General features: G+C 29.2%; 1 protein-coding gene across 3 annotated transcripts in view; it reads left to right on the top strand.

Annotated features, from left to right (window-relative positions):
• Positions 1 to 258: 258 nt before the first annotated feature.
• The window catches only part of LOC115891076 (irregular chiasm C-roughest protein-like), a 549,766-nt gene continuing 528,608 nt past the window's right edge, over positions 259 to 21,416 (top strand). For 2 of the 3 annotated variants that reach the window (XM_030911478.1, XM_030911475.1), the window contains exon 1: positions 3,782 to 4,019. The gene's annotated coding sequence lies outside the window, so the exon portion shown is untranslated. Of the gene's footprint in view, positions 710 to 3,781; positions 4,020 to 21,416 lie in introns of those variants that run through there. The other variant, XM_030911476.1, reaches the window with a different exon arrangement.

The raw sequence follows: 21,416 nt of genomic DNA, 5'->3' as shown, positions 1-21,416 counted from the left end.
GTGAACTTATGAAAAAAAGCCGTAGCGGACAAACGGTCGGCCTGATTACTTCAATTAATCCAAGTACGTCTTTTGTAGAGTCGCTAATACTGCATGGCGCTACTTGATCCCCCGTACAAGACCGTGTTGTTTCTGATTCCCTTATAATTACGGCTCAACGTTGGCCCTCTCTCTCGTTGGCAGTGATCTGCATCCGTCCGTCTCTCTCTGCGTCCCGATGCCAGGGAGCCAGCGTTCAGTCGTTTTCTGGCGCTCGCGTGAGACGCACTCACCGTTTCAGGCTTTCAGTCGATGTCGAGTCGTGTCGCAGGCAAGGTCTCGTCGACGCTCGCGGTGGCGCGGTCCTGAAATTTTCGCGTATCTACCGACGGTCGTGGCAGCAGCACTGCGGGTAATTTCCTGCAACGTCCGATCCCCTAATTGCCATTTCGAAGCTTTTTGGATAGTTCGCCCCTTTTTGTGTGCCGAGCCTAGTGAATGCATATACTGTTTGGTGTTCTGTGACTATCTGGGCTAAATTATTATTTAGGCCTGAAAACCTGTGATATTGTTGTTTTGAATATTGGTGGTGTGTTTTAGGATATCGTGAAATTTTAGACGTGGTCTAACAGTTTGCGTGTTGAATATATAGAGGATGTACAGTGTTGACTTGTTGAAGTGCTATTGATTTCGCAGGATTATTTTAGTTTAATACATCAGATAAAAAAATGTAAGTCTACAGTTTATTATGTTGCTTCTTTAGTTTAGACGATTCCTCTTCGCTATACTGATGACAGATTCTCAATTTTCTGTCGCCAAAAAAATTTGGTGATTTTTTCATCAGGAAAAAAATTAAAATCATTTAATATAAACATGCGTAAACATACATTCCCTCAAAACATATGAATATCATTACTCTGTCCCTTTAAATCATCATTTTTTTTTTAATTTTCCCTTCATCTTTGAAGATTGATCTAGGAAATACATGGTAACTACCAACTAGTTTTATAATCTTAATTCAATTCAGTATTTTTCTTTTCGTGTTCAGTTTTGCATTTATACTGCATTTAGTAACATTTTTAGATGATCAACATTTAGCAGCATTAAAGTTTCCATTTTTCAAATATTTTTTTGGATTGAAACAGAAAAATATTTTTGTTTTTTATAACTTCAGTATCATTTTTTAGTACTTCCATGACTTTTAATATTTTCTTTAAAAATTGGAATTGTTTTATCATCAGAAAAAAATTTAAACACTTTAATATAAAAATCCGTCAACATATGAACATTCTCCAAAATTATGTGAATCTCATTGCTCCGTCCTTTTAAATCATCATTTTTTAAAATTTCCTCTTCAGCTTTGAAGATTTGTCTAAGAAATACATTGGAACTACCAACCAGCTTTATAATCTTAACTGAATTAAATCTATTCCGATATTTTCAATATTTTTCTTTTCGCGTTCAGTTTTGCATTGATACTGTATTCAGTAAGATTTTTAGGTGATCAAAATTTAGTAGCATTAAAGTTTTCTAATGGTTCATTTTTCAAATATTTTTTGCATTGAAACAGAAAAATATTTTTGTTTTTTTAACAATATCATTTTTTATTAGTTTTATGACTTTTAATATTTTCGGTGCTTCATTTTCACCACGTTGGTTGATAATGAATGGTTGAGACTAGAAAATGTGTGTTACATATTATTTCTAAACCGTTTTTTGGAAAATAAATAATTTTAATTTATACAATTAATAATATTTTAACTAATCACATCTGATACCTTATTCCATACCAAGGATTAATACAGTATCAAAATATGACAACAGACTTATACCTACATATCTAAACTCTTATTGAAATGAAAATTTAACACTTTTGGAAGTGAGTTAATCCATTTTTAACTTTAATATCCCTATTTAAAGAATTTTAAAATGTGTGCTTGATTGAAAAAGAAAATATTTGATCAGAAACTCTATTTGACATTTTAAATTTAGAAAATCTTATTCATTATTTAATTTTGAAAAAATACGAAACTACAACAGTTATGATGCTTTAAATATGTGGGTTTAAAATTTAATAAATCAAACTTTTTCGTTAAAACTTAAAGCTTTTATATTAAAATAACTATTAATTGTCATTTCTAAGCATTTTAATTGTGCTTCCCTTTTTGTGTGCCGAGCATAGTGAATGCAAATACTATTTGGTGTTCTGTGACTATCTGGACTAAATTATTATTTAGGCCTGAAAACCTGTGATTTTGTTGTTTTTAATATTGGTGGTGTGTTTTAGGATATCGTGAAATTTTAGATGAGGTTTAACAGTTTGCGTGTTGAATATATAGAGGATGTACAGTGTTGACTTGTTGAAGTGCTATTGATTTCGCAGGATTATTGTAGTTTAATACATCACATAAAAAATGTAAGTCTGCAGTTTATTATGTTGCTTCTTTAGTTTAGACGATTCTTCTTCGCTATACTGATGACAGATTCTCAATTTTCTGTCGCCAAAAAAATTTGGTGACTTTTTCATCGGGAAAAAAATTAAAATCATTTAATATAAACATGCGTAAACATACGTTCCCCAAAAACATATGAATATCATTACTCTGTCCCTTTAAATCATCATTTTTTTTTAATTTTCCCTTCATCTTTGAATTTTATCAAAGAAATACATGGTAACTACCAACTAGTTTTATAATCTTAATTCAATTCAGTATTTTTCTTTTCGTGTTCAGTTTTGCATTTATACTGCATTTAGTAACATTTTTAGATGATCAAAATTTAGCAGCATTAAAGTTTCCCTTTTTCAAATATTTTTTTGGATTGAAACAGAAAAATATTTTTGTTTTTTATAACTTCAGTATCATTTTTTAGTAATTGTTTTATCATCAGAAAAAAATTTAAACACTTTAATATAAAAATCCGTCAACATATGAACATTCTCCAAAAATATGTGAATCTCATTGCTCCGTCCTTTTAAATCATCATTTTTTAAAATTTCCTCTTCAGCTTTGAAGATTTGTCTAAGAAATACATTGTAACTACCAACCAGCTTTATAATCTTAACTGAATTAAATCAATTCCTAAATTTTCAATATTTTTCTTTTCGTGTTCAGTTTTGCATTGATTATGTATTTAGTAACATTTTTAGATGATCAAAATTTAGTAGCATTAAAGTTTTCTAATGGTTCATTTTTCAAATATTTTTTGCATTGAAACAGAAAAATATTTTTGTTTTTTAACTTCAATATCATTTTTTATTACTTTTATGACTTTTAATATTTTCGGTGCTTCATTTTCACCACGTTGGTTGATGAATGGTTGAGACTAGAAAATTTTACATATTATTTCTAAACCGTTTTTTGGAAAATAAATAATTTTAATTAATACAATTAATAATATTTTAACTAATCACATCTAATATTTTATTCCATACCAAGGATTAATACATTATCAAAATATGACAACAGACTTATACCTACATATCTAAACTCTTATTGAAATGAAAATTTAACACTTTTTGAAGTGAGTTAATCCATTTTTAACTTTAATATCCCTATTTAAAGAATTTTAAAATGTGTGCTTGATTGAAAAAAAAAATATTTGATCAGGAATTCTATTTGACATTTTAAATTTAGAAAATCTTATTCGTTATTTAATTTTGAAAAAATACGAAACTACAACAGTTATGATGCTTTAAATATATGGGTTTAAAATTTAATAAATCAAACTTCTTCGTTAAAATTTAAAGCTTTTATATTAAAATAACTATTAATTGTCATTTCTAAGCATTTGTGTGCCGAGCCTAGTGAATGCATATACTGTTTGGTGTTCTGTGACTATCTGGGCTAAATTATTATTTAGGCCTGAAAACCTGTGATATTGTTGTTTTGAATATTGGTGGTGTGTTTTAGGATATCGTGAAATTTTAGACGAGGTTTAACAGTTTGCGTGTTGAATATATAGAGGATGTACAGTGTTGACTTGTTGAAGTGCTATTGATTTCGCAGGATTATTTTAGTTTAATACATCACATAAAAAATGTAAGTCTGCAGTTTATTATGTTGCTTCTTTAGTTTAGACGATTCTTCTTCACTATGTTGATGGCAGATTCTCAATTTTCTATCGCCAAAAAAATTTGGTGATTTTTTCATCAGGAAAAAAAATAAAATCATTTAATATAAACATGCTTAAACATACTTTCCCCATAAACATATGATTATCATTAGTCTGTCCTTTTAAATCATCATTTTTTATAATTTTCCCTTCATCTTTGAAAATTGATCTGGGAAATACATGGTAACTACCAACTAACTTTATAATCTTAACTGAATTAAATCAATTCCTATATTTTCAATATTTTTATTTTCTTGTTCAGTTTTGCATTGGTACTGCATTTAGTAAGATTTTTAGATGATCAAAATTTAGCACTTTTCCAAATATTTATTGGATTGAAACAGAAAAATATTTTTGTTCTTTATAACTTTAATATAATTTTTATTACTTCTACGACCTTTAATATTTCCTGTGCTTCATATTTTCACCAAGTTATTTAATACTGAGAAATAATTTTTTTTCAATACATGAAAATGTTACATATAGGTATTAATTCGAAACCGTTTTTTGGAAAACAAAACATTTTGATTTATACAATTAATTATGTTTTAACAAATCACATCTAGTACCTTATTCCATACCAAGGATTAATACATTATCAAAATATGAAAACAGATTTGTACCTACATATCTAAACTCCCATTAAAATGAAAATTTGACACTATTAGAAGTGAGTTAATCCATTTTGAACTTTAATCTTCCTTTTTTAAAGAATTTTATAATGTGGGCTTAATTGAAGAAAGTTATTTATCAGGAACTTTATTTGACATTTTAAATTTAGAAAATTTGATTCATCATTTAATTTCGGAAAAGTATTATTAACTATCTATTAATCATCAAATAAAAAATGTAAGTCCACAACGTAATAAGTTGATTTTAGTTTATACGATTTCTTCCTCACTATATTGATAACAGATGCTCAATTTTCTATTGCTCAAAAATTGGTTGTTTTATCATCAGAAAACAAATTAAACACTTTAATATAAAAATACGTCAACATACATTCTCCAAAAACATGCGAATCTCATTGTTCTGTCCTTTTAAATCGCCATTTTTTCAAATTTCCTCTTCAGCTTTGAAGATCGGTCTAAGAAATACATGGTAACTAGCAGCTAGCTTTATACTCTTAACTGAATTATTCTAGTTCTTGTATTTTCAATATTTTTCTTTTCGTGTCTTGTTTTGTATTTGTACTATTTGTCCGCATTCAGTAAGATTTTTCGGATGATTAGATATTAGCAACTTTAAAGTTTTCCCATGATTTACTTTTCAAATATTTTTTGGATTGAAAAATATTTTTGTTTTTATAACTTCAATATCATTTTGTATTACTTCTATATCTTTTAATATTTTCGGTGCTTCATTTTTACCACGTTATTTAATACTAGACAATGTTGCATATTATTTTGAAAGCGTTTTTTGGAAAATAAAAAAAATTGATTTATACAATAATGTTTTAACTAATCACATCTAATACCTTATTCCATACCAAGGATTAATACATTATCAAAATATAAAAACAGACTTGGATCCTACATAATATTTTGTAAATTCATATTAAAAAGAAAATTTCATATTTTTAGAAGTGAATTAATCCATTTTTAACTTAATAATTATTATTATTTATTAACTAATATTCCTTTTTTAAGAAAATGATTTTATCAGGAACTCAGTCTGACATTTTAAATTTAGAAAATTTTATTATTCAATTTTGAAAAAATACGATTGACTACAGCAGTTGTGATGTTTTAAATATATGAATTTAAAATTTAAACAAGATCAAAATTCTTCGATAAAATTAGTTTTTCTATTAATTGTCATTTCTGAGCATTTTAGTAGTTCTCCCCTTTTGTGTGCCGAGCATAGTGAATTCAAATACTATTTGGTGTTTGTTCTGTGACTATCTGGGCTAAATTATTTTTTAGGCCTAAAAACATGTGATATTGCTGTTTTGAATTCTGGTGGTATGTTTTACAATACCTATCATAAAATTTTAGATATGGTCTAATATCATAAAATTTTAGATGTGGTTTGCATGTTCAATATATAAAAGATGTACAGTATTGGCTTGTTGAAGTGCTATTGATTCCGCAGGATTATCTTAATGTAATTCATCAATAATTAAAAAATATAAGTCCACAGTTTATTACGTTGTTTTTTAATTTATACGATTCTTCCTCACTATATTGATAACAGATCCTCCTCCAAGTTTCTATCTCTCAAAAATTGGTAGTTTTATCATCAGAAAAAAAATACTTTAATATGAAAATGCGTCGACATGCATTCTCGAAAAATATATGGATCTTATTTCTTTCTCCTTTTAAATCATCATTTTCTAAAATTTCCTCTTCAGCTTTCAAAATTGGTCTAAGAAATACATGATAACTATCAGCTAGCTTTATAATCTGAACCGAATTATTTCAGTTCTTATATTTTCAATATTTTTCTTTTCGTATCTAGTTTTGTATTTTGAAGAATTTTTGAATGATCAGAATTGGTCAGTCATATCCCATGGTTTATTCTTCAAATATTTTTTGGATTGAAAAATATATTAGTTTTTTGTAATTTTAATATTATATTTTTATTACTTCTATGACTTTTAATATGTTTGGCTTTTATTTATACCACGTTGTTTGACATTAGAAAAAGCAAACATTATTTCGAAATCGTTTTTTGAAAAAAAAAATTATTTATACAGTTAACAATGTTTTAACTAATCACATCTAGGACCTTATTTCGTGGCACAACTCGCAACAGACCGTCCTTCCATCTATAGGAAAAGTACATATTTAAAATCCTTTTTAAATTTTAATTATTTTTAATTGTCAATTCTAAGCTTTTTAGTTCGTTTAGGTAGTTCACCCTTTTTTATGTGCCGAGCATAGTGAATTCAAAAACTATTTGGTGTTCCGTGACTTGCTGGGCTAAATATTATTTAGGCCTGAAAACCTGTGACATTGTTGTTTTGAATTTTGGTGGTGTGTTTTAGAATATCGTAAAATTTTAGACGAGGTCTACGAATAGTTTGCATTTGTTGAATATAAAGATGTTGCTGACTTGTTGAAGTGTTACTGATTTCGCAGGATTATTTTAGTTTAATATAGCAGTTAAAAAATATAAAGTCCATAGATTATTAAATTGTTTCTTTGGTTTATACGATTCTTCCTCAATATATTGGTGACAAATTCTCAATTTTCTATCGCCCATAAATTTAGTGGTTCTAAATCAGAATAATAAGAACAAGAAGAATGCGTCAACATACATTCTCCAAAAAGATATGAACCTTATTGCTCTGTCCTTTTGAATCGTAATTTTTTAAAATTTCCTCTTCAGCTTTAAAGATTGATCTAAGAAATACATGGTAACTATCAGCTAGCTTTATAATATTAAATGAACTATTTCAGTCCTTATATTTTCAATATTTTTCTTTTCGTGTCTAAGTTTTGTCGAGTTTTGTTTTGTACTGTTTGTATCGCATTGAGTAAGAATTTGTAGATGATCAGAATTTAGCAGCTTTAAAGTTTCCCCACGGCTCATTTTTCATATATTTTTGGATTGAAAAATATTTTTATTTTTTATAATTATTTTAATATTATTTTTTTATTACTTTTATGAGTTTTAATATTTTTGGCGTTTTATTTGCACCGCGTTGTTTGACACTAGAAAAGGCAAACATTATTTAGAAACCGTTTTTCGTTGAATTAATTCCGCAGGATTATTATTTTAGTTTAATTCATGAGCTAAAAAATGTAAGTCCACAGTTTATTACGTTGTTTCTTTAGTTTATACGATTCTTCCTCACTGCATTGGTGACAAATTATCAATTTTCTATCGCCCATAAATTTGGTGGTTTATCGTCAGAAAAAAAATCGTTTAATAAAAAATGCGGCTAAATACATTCTCCAAAAACATATGAATTTCATTGCTCAGCCCTTTTAAATCATCATTTAAAAAAATCCTTCAACTTTGAAAATTGGTCTAGGTAATACTCGTACATGGTAACTACTAAATTATCTCGGAAATTATTATAAAACTAAAAGAATAATAATATTATAATTTTAACCTACCATTCAAGTGGACGTTGAATACAGCATAAGATATGAAAAGTCAAATCGAAAAATGCATGTAGAATTCGAGAAGATATCCATAAACCATACGCCAACCTGTTGCAAATTAACATTCACAGTTACTGAAACCAAACAAATTGCTCATTGCAACTTTAAATTGAAATGATTTTTAATGGATTTAAAAATACAATCTCTATTTTATTTATCATATATGCGAATGTGTTGAAAATTTTTAATAAATAAATATGAATTTCTGTTTACTTTCATATAACTATTTTTCACTCACTTGTTTTTCCTGCATATTCCACTGTATTTATATTTTTAATCCTGTTTTTAATGAAAAAAAATGTTATTAAAAATGGATTTTTATTTTCAATTCTCTGTTTTAGAGACGATTTGTTCACAATACTCATTTTCAATCATTTTTTAATGTTTTTATGATGCAATTTAGACGGTTCCTTAAAAAAAAGGGAAAAAGGTCAAATGTTATTTGAGGAAAGTTAGAAATGAAAAGCTTTGTTGTCAGAAGTAATAGTTTTTTATTATACGTAGTTGAAGTTCATAAGTAAAGAACAGTTTGTGGTTTTGTACGGAAGGAGCGTGTATAACGACTGTTATCGATAATAATCATTAGGCACGGCATCGAAATAGTTTTGCCTGAATACGCCGCATGCTGCTATCGCTTCTATCGAAAGAAATTCAATAAAAATTGTTACAGAGAAGTATCATACGCTCTTAGAAATTCTTTTTACGATAATTGTAATTTATGGATCCTGCACCGGAGGAATTTATTTAAAATAACGTGTTCTTGATTACAACTTCTATTAAAATCTACGTATGCGTAATATATCTCAGCCTAGCTTACTCCTGTTATCAAATTTATGATTCTAATAGATTCTGTTTTTTATTGAAGTGGAAAAAATCAGTTTGAAACAGAGCTTGATACAAAATGTAACTTAGCTAGTATCTGAATTTTACGCGAGTGTTATGGTGTTTTTACGACTGTTAAAACTGATACTGACTGTCTGAAATAAATCAATAAATTAGGGAAGTAATTGTTAGGAACCTGTTAAAATTTAATTTTAGGAAGTGCTGATTATAGTTAGTAAGAGCTAGGCAGACCGAGGCATTTTTTGGTATGGCAAAATTTGATATCAGACTTACGTATTTTTGTTAAGGCTTTTATTACAATCTAATAATTAAATAGTATTTATATATAATATATCTAGAAATTATGGTTACGCTAGTTGAATTTGACAGAATCGCGTCGCAAAAATTAATAATTTTGTGATGTTTGAAAAAAAAGTTTTTTTCAGTACCTACTGAAATATAGTTGTGTGCCTGAAAAGCAAACTTTTCATCCAAATTAGTTTCCATCAAACAATTCAGGCTGCTGAATACCGACATACAGCCGAGGCACAAAAAGTAATTTTTACTCCGAATTGGACATGCTATTTTTTTTCAAATGCGACAAATAAGTTTTTAAACAATTTCAAAGGTTCCAAATAATATAAAAAGATTTAAGTCATACCTGGTATGTAATTATATATCGAGAAACTATGATTACTCTGGTTGAATTTGACCCTATATGTCAGTTTAATAATATATTTTGGCACTTTCATGCTTAGGCCTAAAAATGCTTTACTTTTATGCCTAGGCGTTAAAATGACTTTTTTATATTATCAATCACGTCGCACAAATTTAATACCTTGTGATGTTCGAAAAAAAAATTGTTGAATCATGAAATTTATCGTACCTAGCCGAGTTTAATTATGTTACCTAATTTTTAAGACAATTAAAAAAAATGGTTCCCAAGTATTTATAATTTCTGCAACCGTTAATACTTTGACCGTTTTTAAGGTGAAGATTTTCTTGGAGCCCGCCGACGCATATATATTCCGTCTTATCTAAATTCAGTTCCAATCCCCATTTGCTGTATTCTTCGATTAACCTTCTGGTTATATATTCGAGATCGTTGGTGTCTTGCGCCAGTACTACAAAACTTAATGTATAGATGGTTTTACCCTTTCGCGGGATTCCCATATGGCTACATTTCCGTTTCCATTGTAGCAGCGTCTCTTTCATAGAACTATATGCCGTTAATAGATATTGTGACGTCGTTCATATCGGCGGAAAGTAATGCCTAGCCTTAAGCTTTTTACAGAGCACCTGTGGGTCAGTGGCTGAGGCTATCGCTTCGTAAGCGGATGGTCTGTGGTTCAAATCTCACGCCGACCAAGACTTTTTTATATTTTTTTTTGCTTATAGTGTGATATTATTGCATTGGTTTCACACTTTTTGGTTGGACTGGTTTAGTTATTTGGCAGGTTGGTTAGCGTGGTTATTTGGAGGGTGTTAATTCATTGGTTAGTTGGTTATTTGGTGGGGTTGGTTGATTTTTACTAATTTATATTTGTTTTTTATATTTTTTATCAGTGTCGAGGTTAGTTGCGTTGGTTAAGTTGGTTATTTGGTGGGGTGGATAGCGTTGGTTAGTCCTTATAAAATTCCTATATTTCATAAAGCTGTCAAGTGCGTCACATCAACGACGTCATATCTATCAACGGCATTTTAGTAAGCTACCGTTTAACGGCAGTTTAAGTACAGCCATTAATAATTTAATATGAGCATCCTAAAATGAATCGAGAATAATGTTTGTCGGGGAAAATTTCACATGTTAAAATCAGGGAGTGTTTAAGTGTTTTATTGTTTATTTTTACGTTGAAAAATCTAATAACGTATTGATAACGTTCGCTAAACGTAATCTACTTGTTTCCAAACGAAATATAAAGCAATAGATATTTCAAGCAATATAAAATATTTAATAAGCTGGAAGCATTTTACGGTATAATGTTTTGATCGCTTGAATTGGACATAGATATAATGATAAGTAGATAATTACAATTAAAGTAATGCATTATTTAATAAATTTATATTTATTAAGAAATAAGAAACACACATCTGTTGGTATTTTACAGAGAGAAAAATTCGCCTTCGTTATTTTGTCAAGAAAACGTCTCTCTTGAAAGTTTTTAATGGTGTTTATAAATTTTCGGTCACCTTGTTTAATTGAAATAGTTGTGCTCGTAGTTGTGTAAATAATTAATTAAACTATGCCGGGTGTTTCTCAAAAGTGGCTCACTCCTATATATTTTTTTATTTTTTTTTTCAGATAAAAAACGTGATTTAGTACGTTAGTATATGACATAAATTAGGATTGATTGATTGATGTATTGTTTTCGGTCACTTTCTGTTTCACCGGAAGTAACTACAACTTTTAAAAATACAAAAACAATTTCAAAAAACTAAACAAATACAAAAAAAATGATTTTTAAATGGCATCGTCGGTATTTTTTGCTTTATTGGATAGAAAATGCATCTTATTTCAACTTTTGACATGTTCGCTTAAAAAATCGTATTTTAAATTTAATCTGTGACATGGTATTTTGTTAAAAAACACTAATTTTTAATCAAGAAACCATGGACAAATAGATTTGATCGTTTAATATTTTCCGTGTTTTGTTCTATGCCCATATCGTATTTTTAATCATATCTCATTTTTTTAAACGTGTCACCCTATATTAGTATAGCATTTTTTACGATTAATTGGTACTCGATTTAGTACCATACTCTTGGTATTTCGAGTAAAATTGTCGTTATGAACCCAACGTTACAATTTCAAATAAACCATATGCGTATATACCAAATCTCGTTTTTTTATCAGAAAAAATAAAAAAAGTTATAGGGGTGAGCTACTATTGAGAAACATCTAAAAATACTGTTATCTATCGATATTCCTATATCATTTTGGTTATAACATTTTACATACGACCACTATGTAACATGATACAGAGTATTAACCTGTGTTACAAATGTATACTAAAGGGAAATTAAAACAACTTTCGTTGCACGTCATCAGTGACACCATGCGTCGTCTTATGGAGTTTGCTGGTGGTCGTATTACGAGTATGATGTGCAACCAAAGTAAAATCCCTTATACACACTTCTACTTACTGCTTACTCACTATTACTAGAAAATTCACTACTAAGGGTTCATTTTGCAAATTTTTAATTTTTTTTACAATACATAGGTCCTATATTATTAAAATCATTTATTCTTTTTATAAATATTTTTACTGCATTACGCAAATGTCGGCAGGTTCGGCTAATAAATTTTTAGAATTAACTATTTTTTTACAAAAAAAATGTAGGAAAAAGGGTTGACGTTAGGCACTTTAATCCGTAAAGTGCTAATTTTTTTCATTTAACGTATGTCAGCGTTTTTCTCGAAAAGGGAAATTGCAGAGAAAAAAGCAAATTAATTTGTACCTATATTTCGGGACCCTTTACCTGAAACTCCGATTTTTTTTTAATTAGCAAACCCATTTTCCTTTTTTCATGGATTCTCTCTCGTCATTACTTTTAATTACACCAGATGACATAAAATGTTTGCCAACCAACGTTATAATAATACCTCTACCAGACACATTAGTTTAATTGGAGCTGCGCTCCTTTATTAGAGAATAACATCAAAAAAGAATTTTTTGACAGTCTTTTTGAATAAGGACGATCACTCATTGAATTAATTATGGGTATAGGCCTTATGGGTATAGGCACTCACTAAGAACAGATTTTGATCAAATCCCAAACAAAGTATAGTTTTTTTAATATTTTTAGAAAAATTATGAAAAAAATTTTGTAGTCCCCATACAAAATGCCAAATAATTACATTAAATCTTGAAAATATAACTTTTTTTGTTTAGTTAGATTAGCATGAAAAAAAAGCATTTCAATATTATTGTTCTTCTTTCTGAACGATATATAATAAACGAATTCCAGTTCAGTTAGATAGGTTAATAACGGTATGTCATAAAATACATTTTTACAAATAGATATGTAGGTAAGTGCCTCGGTGAATACAAACGTAATAATTATTTAAACGCTATCTAAAAAATCTGATAAAAATTCAAAAGTTATAAAGACGTCAACAATATTTTTGACTGATGGTAAATATCTCGGTAGATATGGTTGATTTTCGGAAAAAAATATCGAAACTAATACTCATAGGATACTGGGACAGACAACGCTGTTAATCAACAGGTCGCTAAGCAAAATTGATCAGAAGTTTAGAAGAAATAGTCATGTACGAAAATTAGAAAATAAGCAGGAACTGCATTATGTGAAAATGTTAAACTCAATATTGTGTTGAACGTTCAAGAAAATTCTAATAACAAAACGACCCGACTCAATAAATTGCAATAGAAAATGAAATTAGTTAGTATTCAGTAAAACGGATACTCAAGCATTCGCATTTTTATCCGTATAAATTGCAGATTGTTCAGGAATGAACTAAAGATGATCGCGAAAAGTGACTACAATTTTGTGAGCAAATGATGCATTTAGTTGACAATATTACCGTGAACCCAAAGAATATACTTTCTTTTTGACAATTTAACTTCCACGTTGAAATACCAGGTAAATATAGACAAACCTATCGTTATTGGACAGACAAAGCAAACACTGAATAAGGGAGAAAGCCACTCAATAGCCAGAGAAATGCCTTCAACGTTTGGGTGTGCATTATTAGGACCAAATGTTATTAATATTAATCAGTAGTAATATCACTCATAATCTAAAAGAAATCCTGCCAGTATTTAGAAGGAGCTTGTTGCAAATCTGGCAATTTTATTCCCCGATCATCTTTTTAGAAACCTTTATGTATCTGCATATTACGGTTTTATGAAATATTTTTTACGTAAAAATATGAGGCAACTTAAAATAATAATGGGCATTTTCGAGCATTTTGTTTGAGGTCTGTGTTTGATATAATGAATTTATTCTACTTTAAAGACTCACACTGTATTGCAAGATTTGTAAAGACTTGTAAAGAAATATATCATTCAGAAGTGCCTTATAAACCAATAACGTCTTAATGTTCACTCACTTTAGTGTATAATTTAATGATAATTACACTTATTAAATATTGCATAAAAGATGGCCAATTTACATTTTATTGATAAAGCTCTACAGAAATATGAATAAAATATCCAGATGAATGATAATTTCAGTTCATTGTTTAGATCGTAATCCAGCCTAAATATAAATCGGCACTATAAAATATTTTGAAGTATAGAAATATACATTAGAGTTTATTATATAATAATCTGTTTTAATTCTGTTTGAAGTGGTTTGGAACGGCCAGTAAAATGGGCCTGCGAATCATTTAAATTTAGCATGTGGCACAACATAACGAGGTTCTGTTATTATTTTAAGTGTTATGTGCCACCAAAAGTGTTTATAATATACACGATAACGGGGTTGGTTTTACGTGATGAACTACCAAAAATCCAATGACACATTTTGATGGATTGTTTTGTTTTTGATATTATTTTGGCGTGAATACGTGTTTTAGGTACATGTAATGCTTTACCTAAATTGATGCGAATGATGAATATATTTAGCTTAATTATACATGACTCTGACTCATGTCATTTTATTAGAGCGTATCAAAAGTGCCTAATAAAAACTGAATTGAATTTTGTTGATACCAAATAGATTTTTATTGCGAATCGGAATTTTCTTTTCAAAATAGCTACACCGAAAAAATTAATTTGTGAATTTAATGACAACATTGAGGGTTATTCCTCGCCACAGATTATTCTAGTAAATTTACCATCCGTTCCTTAGTTTTACAACTCGTTTGTAAAATCGCGGTCTGGCTAATTTGTGGCATGTATGTGAATAGGTTATAATATATCTTTATATTCACCAATATGCCTTTGTGAGTTTATTTAAAAAATGTGTATCTCATAGTAAATTTACTTATTCATTGTAAATTTATCTTTTAAAATCGCCAACTTCTTGTACTATTACTGTAGAGTAACAACAAATTAAAACATTTTATTATAGTGAATTTACAATTAACTTTGTAAATTCACAAAGCGTTAGTAAATAGTAATAAATTCAATAAAACACGTGTTTATAATTATAATTTTTATTATTAAAGTCGTTATAAAGGTTAATAAAAAATACTCATCTCTTTTTGTCTAGAAGAACCTTACTGGAATTCTGCGCCTAGCCAAAATAGGAATAAAATTGCCATTAGATACAGAATGAAAAAAAATAACATGCAAGAAAAATGTATCTAATCAAAACAGTATTTCCTGTAATTATCTATCAAGCCAAATTGACTGACATGAAAATAATTGAATTAATTTGTACTGAGTATTAATTTTTTGTTGTTCCCAGAGAACAAGGAGTCTCTATTTTTGTTTAAATTCTGGTAAGTTAAATATAAATAGTTCGTGGTTGATCTGCTAAGATAATATTTCTTGTTTTAAATTAATAGTCATTATGACAGAGATTTATTCATAGCTGCCAACCATCGTTAGTAATCCCTCCTCTATTTCTTTATGTAGAACCGCTAATGTTTATGCTTTAGTCTAATATTTTTCTAATAAATTTATATAGTAACGTAAATTTATATAAAATGCCTACGCTTAAATCAATATTACGACTTATTTATTTACTGTATGGCAGTTTAGTATAATGTACTCAATTAAAAAATTGCTTTATGCAGGACGAGTCTTAAATAAAGGCAAATACGCAAATACACGTTTATGTTAGATCTAGATAAAAGAAACATAATTTTCTCTTTACCGTTTTTCGAATAAGTCAAAAAAATTTGCTTAAATTTTGAGAACCACAGAACCTTTTTTGGGTTTTCTTTCTTGTAAATTTAACATACTATCTATGTTGCCATATTATCATAAAATTATGTTTTTAACTAAAAATTAAAAAAAAACTTCTAAGAAATACGATATTTTCAAAAAAAAATCGCTAAAAGAAACTAATAATCGTGTTTCTGGGATCGAACCATAGCACCCCTAAAAATATTTGCACTTATTTAAAACTCACCCTGTATAACTCGAAAGATATAATCTGATCTGATCAGTAAGGGAAGGTTATGTTTATTTTATGTGTCCAGTTTCTTTTGAAAAATTTCTTGACAAAAATACAGAATTTTAGTTAATAATAATAGCTCTGGTATATAGCGTTTAACGCCTTGGGAGTAGCAAGGTACAGCTTGCCATGCTAGAGCGGTTCGGTATACAAGAAAGGTAATGTCAATGTGGCTAGCACTACACTGAAAAAAAGGATGTCTCAGTCGAAATGAATATGACTTTGACCCAAAAGATTGGCGCTTTTCAATAGGGCCAAGAACGACGTTTCTTTGCCCAAAGCATTAACTATCTTTTCATAAGCTTTAAAAAATTACTTTAGAGAATAGAATAATTTATCTGTTCAAAGTATTTCACTATTGATACCTATATTCTTATTCTATCTATAGTCACGCATGCATTATCTAAACAGGTGCATTAGGTAAATGTCTCTTACCTTCAAATATAGCAAATAAATGCTCTAATTTCCATTTTTTCAAAAACTCCTTTAAAGAATCCATATATCCTAAAATTTGTCCATAAAAAATGACAAATGCATGTTAATAACGATCACTAATTTGTTATACGATATGCGTTTAAAAAGCAAATTATGCAAAATTCCAAGCAACAAAACCCGTGCGTACTATGATGTGCGACCTATGAAATGCGACTGATTGTATATACCGTCCTTCGTCATCGTCTTTGCATGTCGTTATTATTTTTCATCAAAAGAGTATTTAGCTATTGGAAAAATGGCCATGTTTCTTGAATGAAGTACTTTCTAGCGTATTTTTCTTATTATCTTGAAACAAAGTAAGTTGCACTTGGTTGAATGAAAATAGATTCAAGAGAAATTTTCGAATTTTTCAAGAGAACCAGTTTTCTTGAGTTAAGAGAGTTTTTCTTCAGGCAAAATATTTTCTTTTACGCTAAAATAAATTCTCTTGCCACTACATTTTTTTTTCAAGAACGATGACGACTTTAGTTCAAGTCTATCTTTTTTATCAGTGTACGCTTCAACCGCCTATTATTATCTCAGGATTGTGAATCCCAAGTACTCATTTAAGGCTGAGTCGACCTAGGTACCCAAACTATTTTTATTTTATTAAAAATAGTCTGCTGATCAAATGATGGCTGTATAGGATTCGAACTTTGAACCCACAACCTTCAGATTGGTAGACGAGAGCTGTACCTCTACGCCACCGGGCACCGTTTAGCTAATAAAAATATAAAATTTCAGAAACAGCAATTGTTTTCAATAAATTTAGTATTGATTATCCCTCGCATTTTTGTATAAGGAAAGTAATGTATTGTTTATTATCATTTTCATAAAAAAAAATTATAGCGTAATATCTTTGTACCCCTATAGTAATATCTTTGTACCACTAGCATAAATTTGGATGAGCAAATAGGTAACCCTAAGAATGTTTTCTTAAAAAATAACTTTTCGTTTTCCACATTACAAAAGAACCGTTCTGTGAAGTTTATGTTATATTAAATGAAAACAAACACTAAACACCATTCAACGATATTCCTTGCAGGTGCAGGGCGCTTTCGAAATTTAATACTTTTTCTTCGTCTCGTGCCTCTCCTTTCTTGTTCTTTCAGGGCTGATTTGAATTTTATAAAAATGTTAAACGGCGTAGTATTCAATTTTGCTCGGAGACGCGGCTTTCTTTTTCCGCATCGAAATTGAATTTTTGCGGACGATTTGAGTTATTCATTAAAATAGGGATTGTTTTCAAATGAAAGGATACACAAGAAAATACTTCAATTTTTGTTAATATCTACTTATTATTATTTTTTTTTATTCTTGGCTTTAAGTCGATGGGGTTCTAAAGATGTTACTGAATTTTGTTTAATATTTTATTTTTATTGACGACGTTTCGACAGTCATGTCTTTTTCCAAGTCTTTTGAAGTACATAAAAGAACACTCAGGTAAAAATCAAAAATATAAAATGTCAAAATAAAAAATCTTACCTTGAACGTAGATTTCCATAGAATTAAAATTGTGAAAAACTGGACAATACACACATTAAAATTTGTTTAAAGACATCACACTTTAGTATACAGCACGTATTTTCTCGCATACCGTTTTGTATATAAACATATTCATCGTTTCAATAGCCGATGTCTACTGCTTATAGTGCGTTATGGTGCGTCCAGACCTGAGGAGTCGAGTGCGAGACAAGAGCGAGGCAAGAGCAAGACGAGTGAGAGACGAGAGCAAGACATTTTCTATCCATTTTTTGACGCAAGCCTGCCGCGAGACAAGCGAGTTGGATCATAGTGTAAGGTGACCGGTTTGTGTAAACATGTCCGATGAAAAACCTGCAGCAAATAATAACACATAAGTAATAAATTTTTGTATCTTTAACATGATATTTGGTTTGTCGTATTTTATTCATCGTCGATTTTTTCCCCTTTTACCATTCATTTGTTTCACGACGTCTTTTACAAAATTCGTTTTTTAGAACAAAATGTTAAATAGAAATGTTATAGGAAAGGTTAAAAAGCACATTTGAAAATTACTGTAGAGTATACAGGGTAGTTCAAAAAGTGTTACGGATATAGGTATGTTTTAATGGGAATACCCTATTTTTTATTTTATTATTAGATTCTACGTACAATTCGGTAATTTTTTTTGCATATCATATGACCTATATATCTAAAATAATAGATTTTGTAATAATTCAATTTGTTAAAGAAATGTTAGATTTCGGTACGGTAAAAAGTGTCAGTGATGCATAATTTGTAAATTCTATTAAAAAAAATAATAATACATACGGTGTTCCATTTAAAAAAATTGAGACTGGAAAATTTGAGATGGGAGACAACTGTTTTGGTCTCAATTCAACGAATAATGTAGAGACCAAGCATGAAGCCTATATTACATCACCCTTTATTACACACAATGACTATTCGCTAACGTATAAAAAACAAAAAAGAAACAGTATTTTAAATATATTCATCTAACATAATTGAAGATATGTGGATTATTGATAAATATATCAGCACTTTCAAAATAGATAATGAACGTTATCCAAGCCTCTAAAGAAATTTATCTTTATTATAATTAAGAAAACGACTATCATATATTCATAAATTATGATACGAAACTATTATTTTAGTTACAAATGAATTAAGTAAATATTAAAGCATCTTAGAAATTATAAATTAATTTCATACATGATAATGTCATCAACACAGAAATGTCACGACACAGAAATCTAACATTTTTTGTTTAATCAAATTGAAATATTACAAAAACTATTAGTTTTAGGGGTATACCGTTTTAGGTACATATATAACATTATACCTGGCATTATACATAAAAAAAAGTTATAAAATTTTAAGCAGAATCTAAAAATAAAATAAAAAATAGGGTATTACATTTAAAAAACCGTATGTTATATCCGTAACACTATTTTCAACCACCGTGTATACTCTATAATAATTTTAAAATGTGCATCTTAACTAACATTTTTTCTATTTTTTTAATAATTCTTAAACACTTTTTAATAGTTTTCTTTTATATTTTTCCCCAAGATTTTATTCATCGATTGTGTAATATCTATCCACGCGTCGAGTTTATTGTTTTTTTTAATATTCTTTATCGTTTGGATTATTAATATTGGTTTTGCTTTATATAAATCGATGAATTTCAGCTGATCTTTTTCCGTCCAAGTCTCCATTTCAATATGCACTAATATTAGAGCTAATATCTCGCAGTCGAGCGAGCCTACCAAAAACACGTCCAGACTTGGCTGCGAGCTTTCTTTGATCGGCCGTTGAAAAATCGACAGGGAACGGATAGCAACGAGGCTCCGTGGGTTGTCTCGCGAGACGGTCGCGAGGCTCTTGCGAGACCCCTCCATCCTTTGAAAAACACCGCAAAATTGGAATGTCTCGAGCTCGTCTCGCATTCGACTCCTCAGGTCTGGACGCACCATTATAGGATTGACAGATATATTTTGCTTGGATTTTTTAGTTTTAGGTCCTTTTTATCATCTACCGCGTTTTTTTTTTGCAACTCCACCATTTCATAAAATTCTCTCTTTTTTTGGTGATTTTCTGTTTTTAAAATTTTAGTTTTATTAAAATCGAATGTATGGTTTTCTGTTGAAACATGATTTGTGAGGGCGGTTACATTTTTTATCATACTTGTGCCCTTTCAGTCTATTTTCTAATTGTTATTATTATATATTGTTGTTATTTTACGAATAGAAAATCGTAAGACGAAAAAGAAGAGTCAATGATTCTTATCAAAAATTACTCATTTTCACTTATGGTAATTTTTGATCTGCAATTAACATTTTTAAAAAATATACAATATCACTACCTTTGATATTTTTACAGTGAAATAAAAATGACAATTCACAGCTGTCAACAATTAAAAATTAATAACCTGCGATTGGCTAAAAAAAATTGACAGATATACTTCGCGAGGAGGCGTTCTCTGCTATTTTAGAAGTGGGATAGCAAAGCAACCGTCCAAATAAGCACAAGGCTTTTGTAAATGGATGTAATGGACCCAGCTTATCCAAATAGAATACTGCTTTATTTGTTAATACGCCATTTCCCTGCTTCAATCTAATGAGGTCTTCGTTGAGGAGACAGTGTCCTATTAGGAACACCGTGTAAATCTGGAGATTGTTATTACTTAAATCAAGGAAAATCCTTGATTTTCCTCGATCGTGAGTTCTTTCCACAACGTATAGTATTTATAAGATTTGAACATTAAATTATTAACTTATTTAATATCGCATTAGAATCGAATTCTGTTAGATTAGTCAAAAATGATGAACTAATAATAAATTTAATCATGCACAAACTACAATGTGTGATTAATACATTTCACCAATTAATTAATAATAAGCCACCAATGATATAAACCATTTTAATTCTAAATTGCTAATGCCTGTATTTTATTTTCTGACACCAAAGGTTATAACTTGTAGACTACAATAATTATTTAATAACATTTTTAACTTATAACTGGCATTATCAGAAAACCTCGTTCAAAAAATTCAAATAATATACAAAAGCTCGACCAAACGAGATATACAGGGTGTTTCAAAACAAATGCGAAAAACTTTAGGGGGTGATTCCCTGTTCAAAATAAAGGGTAGTTTGCTTCATAAACGTTAGGTCAAAAGTCAACCATTAGGGAGATATCGTGGTATAAAGATGGCGGAAAAATAATGTTTTTATTTTTTATCTTGAAAACGGAAAGAGATAGACTAATGAAATTTTATGGAAGCATTACTGTTATGAAAACACACTTTCTGGTAATTTTTTCACTTTTTTAAAATG

Source organism: Sitophilus oryzae, unplaced genomic scaffold (genome assembly GCF_002938485.1).
Source record: "Sitophilus oryzae breed Bouriz unplaced genomic scaffold, Soryzae_2.0 scaffold_965_pilon_pilon, whole genome shotgun sequence".
Taxonomy (NCBI): domain Eukaryota; kingdom Metazoa; phylum Arthropoda; class Insecta; order Coleoptera; family Curculionidae; genus Sitophilus; species Sitophilus oryzae.
The sequence above is the reverse complement of the archived record's forward strand: the minus strand, read 5'-3'. Positions and strand labels throughout refer to the sequence as shown.